Here is a 14,778-nt window from a genome sequence, read left to right as displayed (position 1 = left end):
CTATAAGGCTCTGTTTCAGAGCAGAGGCTGGAGAATGCAATTCATTATGGATCTTTAGGCACAACAGAGCTAAGAGAGTTATAGGATCAGATTCATGTGTTTCACATGGTGAAATCTGTGAAAGGGCTCAGAAGAGGTTATCTTTAGAAGTATCTATAATTCAAGTTAACAGCCTTCAGAGGTTTCAATAGCAGCTAAACCTCATTCATCATTTCAGGGAGAAATAAATCTACTTCAGTTCATCTCACACAATTATTCCAAGGATTGTCTGTGAGTTGTCAATTTTTTCTTTGTGTGTATTAGCAAAGTTTTCTCTTTAGTTTTAGGATGGGTTATACAAAAGCATTCAAGAATGCCACTGCTTCTAGTTGGCCATCTAGGCTCTGCCCCTTCCTTGCACTTACGCAAAAATTAACTCAAACTACTAGTTTGAATCACCAGCAAAATAGTGAAATAACTGATTTTATAAAAGTCACATCAAGATCAGGCCAATTTTTAAAATAAGCAATCAGTCGTACAGTTTTAAAACCTTCATTGTTTGCTCATTACTGTATAGGTGTGTACTCTTGGAATATATACAAGTGTGTACTCTTAGGATATATCTGTCTCCTCATTGTGTCTCCAAAATTATTCATATGCTGCTTGCAATAGTGCCTAACTTTAAAATGGCATGTATGATTATTTAGAATATACACTTTATGTTATTTGATTCTCTCAGTTTTTTTACAGAAATTATGAAAATAATTGTAATTTTTAAAACTTTTTCATCAGGGTAAACATCAAACTCATAAAAAAGTTGTTTCATCACCTTAAGAATTGTCAACTCAGGGCCAATCTTAATGCATCTGTACTTCTGTACTGATTCATTTTAAAGCAAATGTCTTCCATTTTTATCTGTAATTTACCATGATGCAAGTATGTAGCATGTATCTTCTAAAAGACAAGAATGTTTTAAATAGACATAGGAATAATCTAATATCTGAAAAAAGTTACTTAACTTCAAGTAATTTGTCAATAGAGATCTCAGAATTTGTGTATTACATGTAACCTTACATAAGTGCTGAACGTTAGATTGTCTCCTATATTTATGAGAAAAATATTTTTAAAGAGATGGATCAGTTTTTTGGAAAGAATATTTCTTAGATGGTATACATTTCCATCAGAAAACACATAACATCTGGTTGTCTCTGTTTATGTGTTGTTGATAGCCATTGATGATATTTCTAGGGGCCAATATGTTGTTAGAAGTTGGATTATGGAGATACTCTATTTCTACCATTTCTCATAAAGAAGTAATTGGCATAATTTTATAATTTTTTTCTTATCAATTATTTATTTGAATTGAGGTACAGTTTTTATAGTAAGGAGAGAGAACCTCTTTGATTCTTTTCTTTTATTACCCAGTATTTAATATCATGAGTTAGTTACCTATTATTCTCTAATTGTAACCATTGATTATTTTTTGTTTGGTTTTGATTTGTTTGTTTAGTTGGTGTTGGCTTTTGGTATCATTATGTACTCATAAATTTAAATATGTTTGATAAATTTCAATCGATTGCAGTTATCATTCTTATTGATGGTCAAATTATCTCAACTGTATCCAGGGAGAAACTCTTCAAATTGGTCTCTAGGACTTTTTAACATGACACAAGTCGTCTCATATCACTTTTGCTATCTGATTCTATAAGATGTTATAGCAACATCTTGTATACTTTCTAACCCATACCTCAATCAGCCATTCTCCAAGGATACCTGATTGATTTCTTTTGATAGAAAATTGTGTTCAGATTCCAGAATGTAAGTGTCTAGTGGACACATTGGAAATGAATTGTTCATTATTTCTAGATGTTTTTCAGTGGATATTATGTTCATTTCCTATTGCCACTATAACAAATTACCACAGACACAGTGACGTAAAACAATGCAGATTTTACTCTCCTACAGTTCCGGAATTCAGATGTCTAACATAGGTTGGCAGGGTTATGTTCCTTCTAGAAGGTGTAGCGGGTAATCTGTTACCCTGTTTTCTTGTGTTTCCAACACAAATATTTCTGAAAACATATTTAGAATAAAATTGAACTGAAATAATAATTTATTAAAGAAAATTTCTCCAAAACATATTCGTGGGGTTTTTGTTTATTTGTTTGTTTTTGTTTTTATAGATTTGTAAGTTGTTTTCTTGAATATTTTAGAACAAACTCACTGGTAGCTTATTCATGTTGTATTTTTTTTTTTTTGAAAAAGGAATTATTATTTTTTATTTTTTAATTTTTTTATTTTTTTTTTTTTATTATTATTATACTTTAAGTTCTAGGGTACATGTGCATAACGTGCAGGTTTGTTACATATGTATACTTGTGCCATGTTGGTGTGCTGCACCCATCAACTCGTCAGCACCCATCAATTCGTCATTTACATCAGGTATAACTCCCAATGCAATCTCTCCCCCGGCCCCCCTCCCCGTAATAGGCCCCAGTGTGTGATGTCCCCCTTCCCGAGTCCAAGTGATCTCATTATTCAGTTCCCACCTATGAGTGAGAACATGCGGTGTTTGGTTTTCTGTTCTTGTGATAGTTTGCTAAGAATGATGGTTTCCAGCTGCATCCATGTCCCTACAAAGGACACAAACTCATCCTTTTTTATGGCTGCATAGTATTCCATGGTGTATATGTGCCACATTTTCTTAATCCAGTCTGTCACTGGTGGACATTTGGGTTGATTCCAAGTCTTTGCTATTGTGAATAGTGCCGCAATAAACATACGTGTTCATGTGTCTTTATAGCAGCATGATTTATAATCCTTTAGGTATATACCCAATAATGGGATGGCTGGGTCATATGGTACATCTAGTTCCAGATCCTTGAGGAATCGCCATACTGTTTTCCATAATGGTTGAACTAGTTTACAATCCCACCAACAATGTAAAAGTGTTCCTATTTCTCCACATCCTCTCCAGCACCTGTTGTTTCCTGACTTTTTAATGATCACCATTCTAACTGGTGTGAGATGGTATCTCATTGTGGTTTTGATTTGCATTTCTCTGATGGCCAGTGATGATGAGCATTTTTTCATGTGTCTGTTGGCTGTATGAATGTCTTCTTTTGAGAACTGTCTGTTCATATCCTTTGCCCACTTTTTGATGGGGTTGTTTGTTTTTTTCTTGTAAATTTGTTTGAGTTCTTTGTAGGTTCTGGATATTAGCCCTTTGTCAGATGAGTAGATTGCAAAAATTTTCTCCCATTCTGTAGGTTGGCCTGTTCACTCTGATGGTAGTTTCTTTTGCTGTGCAGAAGCTCTTTAGTTTAATGAGATCCCATTTGTCAATTTTGGCTTTTGCTGCCGTTGCTTTTGGTGTTTTAGACATGAAGTCTTTGCCCATGCCTATGTCCTGAATGGTACTACCTAGGTTTTCCTCTAGGGTTTTTATGGTGTTAGGTCTAACATTTAAGTCTCTAATCCATCTTGAATTAATTTTCGTATAAGGAGTAAGGAAAGGATCCAGTTTCAGCTTTCTACTTATGGCTAGCCAATTTTCCCAGCACCATTTATTAAATAGGGAATCCTTTCCCCATTTCTTGTTTCTCTCAGGTTTGTCAAAGATCAGATGGCTGTAGATGTGTGGTATTATTTCTGAGGACTCTGTTCTGTTCCATTGGTCTATATCTCTGTTTTGGTACTAGTAGCATGCTGTTTTGGTTACTGTAGCCTTGTAGTATAGTTTGAAGTCAGCTAGCGTGATGCCTCCAGCTTTGTTCTTTTGACTTAGGATTGTCTTGGCAATGCGGGCTCTTTTTTGGTTCCATATGAACTTTAAAGCAGTTTTTTCCAATTCTGTGAAGAAACTCATTGGTAGCTTGATGGGGATGGCATTGAATCTATAAATAACCTTGGGCAGTATGGCCATTTTCACGATATTGATTCTTCCTATCCATGAGCATGGTATGTTCTTCCATTTGTTTGTGTCCTCTTTTATTTCACTGAGCAGTGGTTTGTAGTTCTCCTTGAAGAGATCCTTTATATCCCTTGTAAGTTGGATTCCTAGGTATTTGATTCTCTTTGAAGCAATTGTGAATGGAAGTTCATTCCTGATTTGGCTCTCTGTTTGTCTGTTACTGGTGTATAAGAATGCTTGTGATTTTTGCACATTAATTTTGTATCCTGAGACTTTGCTGAAGTTGCTTATCAGCTTAAGGAGATTTTGGGTTGAGACAATTGGGTTTTCTAAATATACAATCATGTCATCTGCAAAGAGGGACAATTTGACTTCTTCTTTTCCTAACTGAATACCCTTGATTTCTTTCTCTTGCCTGATTGCTGTAGCCAGAACTTCCAACACTATGTTGAATAGGAGTGGTGAGAGAGGGCATCCCTGTCTTGTGCCAGTTTTCAAAGGGAATTTTTCCAGTTTTTGCCCATTCAGTATGATATTGGCTGTGGGTTTGTCATAAATAGCTCTTATTATTTTGAGGTACCTTCCATCAATACCGAATTTATTGAGCGTTTTTAGCATGAAGGGCTGTTGAATTTTGTCAAAAGCCTTTTCTGCATCTATTGAGATAATCCTGTGGTTCTTGTCTTTGGTTCTGTTTATATGCTGGATTATGTTTATTGATTTGCAAATGTTGAACCAGCCTTGCATCCCAGGGATGAAGCCCACTTGATCATGGTGGATAAGCTTTTTGATGTGCTGCTAAATCCAGTTTGCCAGTATTGTATTGAGGATTTTTGCATCGATGTTCATCAGGGATATTGGTCTAAAATTCTCTTTTTCTGTTGTGTCTCTGCCAGGCTTTGGTATCAGGATGATGTTGGCCTCATAAAATGAGTTAGGGAGGATTCCCTCTTTTTCTATTGCTTGGAATAGTTTCAGAAGGAATGGTACCAGCTCCTCCTTGTACCTCTGGTAGAATTCAGCTGTGAATCCATCTGGTCCTGGACTTTTTTTGGTTGGTAGGCTAGTAATTATTGCCTCAATTTCGGAGCCTACTATTGGTCTATTCAGGGATTCAACTTCTTCCTGGTTTAGTCTTGGAAGAGTGTAAGTGTCCAGGAAATTATCCATTTCTTCTAGATTTTCCAGTTTATTTGCGTAGAGGTGTTTATAGTATTCTCTGATGGTAGTTTGTATTTCTGTGGGGTCAGTGGTGATATCCCCTTTATCATTTTTTATTGCATCTATTTGATTCTTCCCTCTTTTCTTCTTTATTAGTCTTGCTAGCGGTCTGTCAATTTTGTTGATCTTTTCAAAAAACCAACTCCTGGATTCATTGATTTTTTGGAGGGTTTTTTGTGTCTCTATCTCCTTCAGTACTGCTCTGATCTTAGTTATTTCTTGCCTTCTGCTAGCTTTTGAATGTGTTTGCTCTTGCTTCTCTATTTCTTTTAATTGCGATGTTAGAGTGCCAATTTTAGATCTTTCCTGCTTTCTCTTGTGGGCATTTAGTGCTATGAATTTCCCTCTACACACTGCTTTAAATGTGTCCCAGAGATTCTGGTATGTTGTATCTTTGTTCTCATTGGTTTCAAAGAACATCTTTATTTCTGCCTTCATTTCGTTATGTACCCAGTAGTCATTCAGGAGCAGGTTGTTCAGTTTCCATGTAGTTGAGCGGTTTTGATTGAGTTTCTTAGTCTTGAGTTCTAGTTTGATTGCACTGTGGTCCGAGAGACAGTTTGTTATAATTTCTGTTCTTGTACATTTGCTGAGGAGAGCTTTACTTCCAATTATGTGGTCAATTTTGGAGTAAGTGTGATGTGGTGCTGAGAAGAATGTATATTCTGTTGATTTGGGGTGGAGAGTTCTATAGATGTCTATTAGGTCTGCTTGCTGCAGAGATGAGTTCAATTCCTGGATATCCTTGTTAACTTTCTGTCTCGTTGATCTGTCTAATGTTGACAGTGGAGTGTTGAAGTCTCCCATTATTATTGTATGGGAGTCTAAGTCTCTTTGTAAGTCTCTAAGACTTGCTTTATGAATCTGGGTGCTCCTGTATTGGGTGCATATATATTTAGGACAGTTAGCTCTTCCTGTTGAATTGATCCCTTTACCAGTATGTAATGGCCTTCTTTGTCTCTTTTGATCTTTGATGGTTTAAAGTCTGTTTTATCAGAGACTAGTATTGCAACCCCTGCTTTTTTTTGTTCTCCATTCGCTTGGTAAATCTTCCTCCTTCCCTTTATTTTGAGCCTATGTATGTCTCTGCATGTGAGATGGCTCTCCTGAATACAGCAGACTGATGGGTCTTGACTCTTTATCCAGTTTGCAAGTCTGTGTCTTTTAATTGGAGCATTTAGTCCATTTACATTTAAGGTTAAGATTGTTATGTGTGAACTTGATCCTGCCATTATGATATTAACTGGTTATTTTGCTCGTTAGTTGATGCAGTTTCTTCCTAGCCTCGATGGTTTTTACATTTTGGCATGTTTTTGCAATGGCTGGTACCGGTTGTTCCTTTCCATGTTGAGTGCTTCCTTCAGGGTCTCTTGTAAGGCAGGCCTAGTGGTGACAAAATCTCTAAGCATTTGCTTCTCTGTATAGGATTTTATTTCTCCTTCACTTATGAAACTTAGTTTGGCTGGATATGAAATTCTGGGTTTAAAATTCTTTTCTTTAAGAATGTTGAATATTGGCCCCCACTCTCTTCTGGCTTGTAGAGTTTCTGCCGAGAGATCTGCTGTTAGTCTGATGGGCTTCCCTTTGTGGGTAACCCGACCTTTCTCTCTGGCTGCCCTTAAGATTTTTTCCTTCATTTCAACTTTGGTGAATCTGGCAATTATGTGTCTTGGAGTTGCTCTTCTCGAGGAGTATCTTTGTGGCATTCTCTGTATTTCCTGGATTTGAATGTTGGCCTGCCCTACTAGGTTGGGGAAGTTCTCCTGGATGATATCCTGAAGAGTGTTTTCCAACTTGGTTCCATTTTCCCCCTCACTTTCAGGCACCCCAATCAGACGTAGATTTGGTCTTTTTACATAATTCCATACTTCTTGCAGGCTTTGTTCATTTCTTTTTCTTCTTTTTTCTTTTGGTTTCTCTTCTCGCTTCATTTCATTCATTTGATCCTTCATCGCTGATACTCTTTCTTCCAGTTGATCGAGTCGGTTACTGAAGCTTGTGCATTTGTCACGTATTTCTCGTGTCATGGTTTTCATCTCTTTCATTTCGTTTATGACCTTCTCTGCATTAATTACTCTAGCTATCAATTCTTCCACTTTTTTTTTTCAAGATTTTTAGTTTCTTTGCACTGGGTACGTAATTCCTCCTTTAGCTCGGAGAAATTTGATGGACTGAAGTCTTCTTCTCTCATCTCGTCAAAGTCATTCTCCGTCCAGCTTTGATCCGTTGCTGGCGATGAGCTGCGCTCCTTTGCCGGGGGAGAAGCGCTTTTATTTTTTGAATTTCCAGCTTTTCTGCCCTGCTTTTTCCCCATCTTTGTGGTTTTATCTGTCTCTGGTCTTTGATGATGGTGACGTACTGATGGGGTTTTGGTGTAGATGTCCTTCCTGTTTGATGGTTTTCCTTCTAACAGTCAGGACCCTCAGCTGTAGGTCTGTTGGAGATTGCTTGAGGTCCACTCCAGACCCTGTTTGCCTGGGTATCAGCAGCAGAGGCTGCAGAAGATGGAATATTGCTGAACAGCAAGTGTACCTGTCTGATTCTTGCTTTGGAAGCTTCCTCTCAGGGGTGTACTCCACCCTGTGAGGTGTGGGGTGTCAGACTGCCCCTAGTGGGGGATGTCTCCCAGTTAGGCTACTCAGGGGTCAGGGACCCACTTGAGCAGGCAGTCTGTCCCTTCTCAGATCTCAACCTCCATGTTGGGAGATCCACTGCTCTCTTCAAAGCTGTCGGACAGAGTCGTTTGCGTCTGCAGAGGTTTCTGCTGCTTTTGTTGTTGTTTACTGTGCCCTGTCCCCAGAGGTGGAGTCTACAGAGACAGGCAGATTTGAGCTGCTGTGAGCTCCACCCAGTTGGAGCTTCCCAGCAGCTTTGTTTACCTACTTAAGCCTCAGCAATGGCGGGTGCCCCTCCCCCAGCCTCGCTGCTGCCCTGCCGGTAGATCACAGACTGCTGTGCTAGCAATGAGGGAGGCTCCGTGGGCGTGGAGCCCTCCTGGCCAGGTTTGGGATATAATCTCCTGGTGTGCCCGTTTGCTTAAAGCGCAGTATTCGGGTGGGAGTTACCCTATTTTCCAGGTGTTGTGTGTCTCAGTTCCCCTGGCTAGCAAAAGGGATTCCCTTCCCCCTTGCGCTTCCCAGGTGAGGCGATGCCTTGTCCGGCACTCCCTAGTGAGATGAACCCAGTACCTCAGTTGAAAATGCAGAAATCACAGGTCTTCTGTGTCGCTCTCGCTGGGAGTTGGAGACTGGAGCTGTTCCTATTCGGCCATCTTCGTTGTATTGTTAAATTTAGGAAGTTAGAGCAGGTGTGGTGGCCCATTCCTGTAATTCCAGCAGTTTGGGAGGCCACTTTGAGGGGATTTTTTGAGGCCAGGAGTTTGAGACTATCTTGGGCAATTTAATGAGATCCTTTCATTATAAAAAACACAAAAATTACAAAAATTTTTGGGGTATAGCGGCACTGGATTGGGAGGATCCCTTGGGCCTAGGAGGTTGAGGTTGCAGTGAGATATGATCATATCACTGCACTCCAGCCTGGGTGACAGAATTATGCTCTGTCTCAAAAAAAAAAAAAAATAAAAAGAAAATGAAAAAGAAAATTAAAATAATTTAATGTAGAGAATTAAATTATAATAAGATAAAACATAGTATTTTGTTATGAATTTATTTTGATGACATTTTGTTATGAATTCATTTTGATGAGGTGCATTTATTTTTCAGCTAGATTGAAAATATAAATTAATAAATATAAATAAAAATTATTAAAATACTAAATCTATTTTCTGATTTTAGATAAGTTGAATAATATTAATTTTTTTCATGAATTTCTTTGTGGACTTCATTGTAATGGTTAGTTCTTTTCATGATCTAGAAAACTGACTTCATCTTATAATTGCCATGGTTATCTTCTTTCCTCTGTTGAGACTTTATCCCTACATGGAACTCAGCCTATTATCTTGAATTCTCCCTTCCCATAATCAAAACCAAACCAAACCATTTGCCAGTCATGTAAGTTCTTTTCAGCCTTTACCTCTCCTTCCTCACTTTGATTTAACTCTGAAGGACTCAGAGGTGTTTCTGTACCTGCAGCTTTTAATGAAGAATTCAAAAACAGCAGGAGGTGTACTCATCATGTGTTGGAATGCCATATGATTTAGCTTGATGCCTGTACTTAAGTTAGACACTTACCCACGCATCCCTTAATATCTACCAACATATTTTTTTTTTCTGACTTCATTAATTTCTTTATGTTCTTCAAAACTCAATTCCATTATTTTACTCTGCTGGAGGAGTTTATTCTCCGTTTTCTGCTAAGCTTAGAACTTTTATTTATATATTTGGTCTCATTAATGCCTCTCATAAAAGAAAGACCTATCTAGCTATACTTGTTTTATTGATTTCAATAATTAGAAAGACTATAAAGAACTTCCAAATTTGGGGGTTTTATTTTCTCTTTCCCCTTCCATCTATTTGTACATATAGAGCAGACAGGTTTATAAGTTTATATATATGTAGATATGAATTTTAGCCACCCACACTTTAAAATTAGTTTGAAAGTTTGTACACCTGAGGGATGCAGTGGTTCATGGATGATGACTACAGTTTGTGTATGTTACTTTGTTTATGAGTGTGTGTATTTTGTCTTCTTTAGTGACTGACTATTGCTTTGTGAAAACATAAATATTGTAAACAAAAGTTAAAAACAAAATTATCTAGAATTTTGTAGGATTTTTATTTTGGAGCTTACTTCTTTTCTGAATTCTCCTTTTGTTCTCTATTTTAAAGCTAAATGTAATATTCTGTTTTTCTAATTTTTTAAATTCGGAGTTCTTAGAAGATATATTTTCAATTATTAATACACTTTAACTTTTTGTATACTAAACATACTATTTTGTAATCTATCACTATTCAGCAATTTTGTATATTTATATTTATGTTACTTATATTGTTTAGCAACTTTTGCTAAATACTTATCGTTTTATATTGAGATTATCTCCAGATTTTTATTTATTATTATAATGGTGCATAGAATTCTTGCTTAAATATGAACTCACAATACAATAAAGAAGAGGAAAAATGAAGGAAAAAATCTACCTGAAAAAAATTTAAGAGAGATGACCAACATTGAACACATTGTCATTTTTTGGCCATTTGGGGTGGCATCATCACACAAGAGGCAAAGCCAAAGAATAGGATGAAAGTTCAGGTACGCCATCCAGAGAAATGGACTACATAGAATTCAAGGGTTACAGCAAGACAGTGATTCAAGTCAGTTAAAAGGAAGAAAAACAATACAGGAGGTACAATGAAAATTTCAAAGGGCAGGCAGCAGAGCCTGTGCTGAATGGTTATATTCTTCGTTTCATCAAAAAGAAATGAGCTGCTTCTTAGAGAATAGGCTTCCCAAGTTCGAAAACCAAGCCTGCTATTCTTCCTCAAATCACTACAAAAGGCAAATCCCTATTAAGACTGTTGGGACCTAATTTGTTTCCTGATGTTTAAAGATGGCTCATAGATGTCTGATATAATAAATGTGAGTGGAAATTTGAGTAGGATAGGAGGATGATTTCCTAACTGCTAAAGGAAAAAGAGAAAACAGTATTCCTTTTTCTTTTCTGTATTCTAAAAAAAAAAAAAAGAAAAAAAAAGGGATACATGTGCAAAACATGCAGGTTTGTTACCTAGGTCTACATGTGCCATGTGGTTTGCTGCATGTATTGACCCATCCTCTAAGTTCCCTCCATTCAACCCCAGCCTGCAACGGGCACTGGTACGTGTTTTTCCCCTCTGTGTGTCCATGTGTTCTCAACGTTCAACTCCCACTTATGAGTGAGAACATGTGATGTTTGGTTTTCTGTTCCTGTGTTAGTTTGCAGAGGATGATGGCTTCCAGCTTCATCCATATCCCTGCAAAGTTCAGGATCTCATTCCTTTTTATGACTGCATAGTATTCCATGCTGTGTATCTACCACGTTTTCTTTATCCAGTCTATCATTGATGGGCACTTGGATTGGTTCCAAGTCCTTGCTATTGTAAATAGTGCTGCAATAAACATACAGGTGCATGTGTCTTTATAGTAAAATGATTTATATTCCTTTGGTTATACACCCAGTAATGGGATTACTGGGTCAAATGGTATTTCTTGTTCTAGATGCTTGAGGAATCACCATACTGTCTTCCACAATGGTTGAACTAATTTTCATTCCCACCAACAGAGTAAAAGTGTTCCTATTTCTCCACAGCTTCACCAGCATCTATTGTTTCCTAATTTTTTAATAATTGCCATTCTGACTGGTGTGAGATGGTATCTCATTGTTGTTTTGATTTGCATTTCTCTGATGAACAGTGATGTTGAGCTTTTTTCATATGTTTGTTGACTGTGTAAATGTCTTCTTTTGAGAAGTGTCTGTTCATATCCTTTGCCCATTTTTGGTGGGGTTGTTTGATTTCTTTCTTGTAAACATGTTTAAGTTTCTTGTAAATTCTGGATATTAGACCTGTGTCAGATGGGTAGATAACAAAAATTTTCTCCCATTCTGTAGATTGCCTGTTCACTCTGATGATAGTTTGTTTTGCTGTGCAGACACTCTTTAGTTTAATTAGATCTCATTTGTCAGTTTTGGCTTTTGTTGCAATTGCTTTTGGCATTTTCATCATGAAATCTTTGCCCATTCCTATGTCCTGAATGGTATTGCCTAGGTTTTCTTCTAGGGTTTATATGGTTTTGGGTTTTACATTTAGGTCTTTAAACCATCTTGAGTTAATTTTTGTGTAAGTGTAAGGAAGGGGCAGAGCCAAGATGGCCAACTAGAAGCAGTGGCATTCGGAGGCTCCCATGAAAACAAACAAACAAAAAACACAAAAAAAGAAAACCTTAGTAAGCGTGTGAATCCTTCACCAGCAACCAAGGTGTCCAGGTTCTCTTATCAAAATTGACTAGGAAGCTGGCGTGACTCCCGGAAGGAAGGAAGAACAGTGTGGTGCAGGGGCCCACCTGAGAGCGACAGGAGGAAGGGGAACCCCCTCCCCCCAGCCAAGGGAGGCAGTGAGTGAGCATGCTACCCAGTTGGAGAAACTGTGTTTTTTCCACATAACTGTGCAACTCATGGATCGGAAGATCGCACTCTCAAACCCACGTCACCGGGACCTAGTGTCCCAACCCTGGAATGTGCAGATTCTTACAGCCTCTTAGCTGGAATCTGCTTATGCTTAGGGAACTCCTGGCTAGGAGGGGGTGACCAATACCAGCAGCAGCTGCCTGCTGTCTAAGCCATTTGAACTCCTTGGGGGAGGGGCAGCAGTCAGCACTGGGACTGGCAACTGCCTAATAAACTAAACTCCCTGGGCGGGGGAAGGGCAGCACCCATTTCTATAGCTCCAGGCTGCACTTTTCCCCTGGTGGAATCAGGGAGGCTGGATGGCTGGGTCCCAAGACTTGTCCCCACAGCCCAACACACTGGCTGTGGCAGTCTGCAGCCAGAATGCCTCTTCAGGCCTAAACCTGACCCATTCTTGCTCATTGTGTGGTGCTTCCCTGCAGTATCTCCAATAACTGCAGCTAGAGGCTCAGGGACAGAATTCAGATCTCCCTGGGCCTAAGCCCCTAGTGGGAGTGGTGGCTGCAGTCTCTACAGACCAGCAGATTTAGGCTATCCTTCTGGTAGTTCTGAGGAATCCGGGCAGCCCAGACAAGTGGGTTTCTGCCTAGCAAAGCACAACCCCTCCACCAAGGAACAAAGGGTCCTGTTCTCCATGCCACCCTACTGGTTGAGACCTCCAACAGGATCTGCCAGACACCCTATATGGGAGTGATCCTACTGGCATCAGGTGGGTGCCCCTTGAGGTCAGTGGTCCCCCAAAAAAGAGCAGGCACCCATCTTTGCTGTTCTCCAGCCTACTTGAGTGACATCTCCAGGGACTGGAGCAAATCAGATGAATAGGCCCTAAAGTGAACCCACAGCAAACTGCAGCAGCCCTACAGAAAAGAGACCTGACTATTGAAAGAAAAACAAGCAGAAAGCGGCAACAATGGCACCACCAGCAATAACAAAAAAGGCCTCCACAAAAACCCCATCCAAGGGTCAGCAGCCTCAAAGACCAAAACTAGACAAACTCATGAAAATGAGAAAGAATCAATGAAAAAATGCTGAAAACCCAAAAGGCCAGAATGTGTCTTTTTCTCCAAATGATCGCAATGTCTCTCCATCAAGGGAACAGAACTGGACAGGGGATCAGATGGGCGAATTGATGGAAGTAGGCTTCAGAATATGGGTATTCCTCAAAATATTAGCCGGGCATGGTAGCACATGCCTGTGGTCCCAGCTACTTGGGAGGCTGAGGCAGGAGAATCACCTGAACTGGGGAGGCAGGGGTTGCAGTGATGAGATCGCGCCACTGCACTCCAGCCTGGGCGACAGAGCGAGACTCTGTCTCAAAAAAAAAAAAAAAAAAAGTATTCCTTTTTCTTATTCAAAAATACAGCATAGTAAGAGTAAGAGGGATATTTTTTTCTGTGTGTTTCCATTTTAATTGGGGCCCAAAAGCTAAAAGCAAATTTTCATGTAGTCTAAAGAGAAGTGTCTGATTATGCAAATAGTTCATGCGAAGGAATTCAAAACAGGGTATGCAAAACAGTCCATATAGTACATCCCCAGATAAGTAAGATAGTTGGACAAGATTAGAGAGAAAGGGGAGCTTTCAGCTCCCGCCATACCCCACATCCAAGCCATGAGAAAGCAGCTTCAAAAGAGCTATTTGATGAACCTGATATGAGTCCTCTGGAGCTAGCAGAAGCTACAGGTTTTTGCCTGACTCTTGCCTTGAAAAGCTAAAGGGTATGTGGCTGGATGGAGCTGCCTCTGGTGGGAGATTGAGAAGAAAGGACGGTGGTGATCTGCACTTTCAAGTTGGAAGAATAAAAGTGCAAAGTTCCTGAGGGGACAGAAGAAAGCTGTGAAGTTTAAAGCATATTCAAAGTGACCCCAGCCAAGGGGATGACTGGCAGGGTATCATGTCTCCCCAAAATAAAGCTATTTTGAAACATATTGAAATAGAAATTGAGAGGGAAATCTAACAAGGTCAGTAAAAGTTTGCACTTTGGCCTGTCTCATGGAAGTGCCGAGAGGGGTCCTGAAGAACACATAGCACTAGTACCAAAATACAAAGTTATAGTCTTATAAACCCTTTACACTCTTTACCTCTCCTCCCCTGCTTTGGTTTAACCCAAACAGTGCCAGAAGCAAGACAGGGAGTGGAGAAGGAGGATGCAGGAAGGAGGCAGAGTGTAGGCAGAAATATTATGCAACTTTGCGGCTCCTTCATCTTCAAGTTTTCCATATCAGGTTAATTAGCCAAATTCAATCTTGAACATTAAATCAACAAAGGTGTTAAAATTTTATTCATATACCAAATGAGGCTTTTGAAAATGCCAAAAAATAAAAGGGGGAATGATTGTTCACCTGTGAGAGCAAGATTGATATTCATTTCTTTTGTGTTATTAGTAGCAGTATTGGCTATTTTTTTCTTTTTTTAATGAAGTCTTCCGTAGTGGCTGAAAAGTGCTCTACTGTTCTAGCCACACCAGGAACTTCTCTGAGATATTCTGGGTACCCCATACCCTAACCACGATTTTGCAACTACTGTTTTAGTGCTTGGTGTAGGAGG

The sequence above is a fragment of the Macaca thibetana genome, chromosome 9, assembly GCF_024542745.1.
Source record: "Macaca thibetana thibetana isolate TM-01 chromosome 9, ASM2454274v1, whole genome shotgun sequence".
Taxonomy (NCBI): Eukaryota; Metazoa; Chordata; class Mammalia; order Primates; family Cercopithecidae; genus Macaca; species Macaca thibetana.
The sequence above is the reverse complement of the archived record's forward strand: the minus strand, read 5'-3'. Positions refer to the sequence as shown.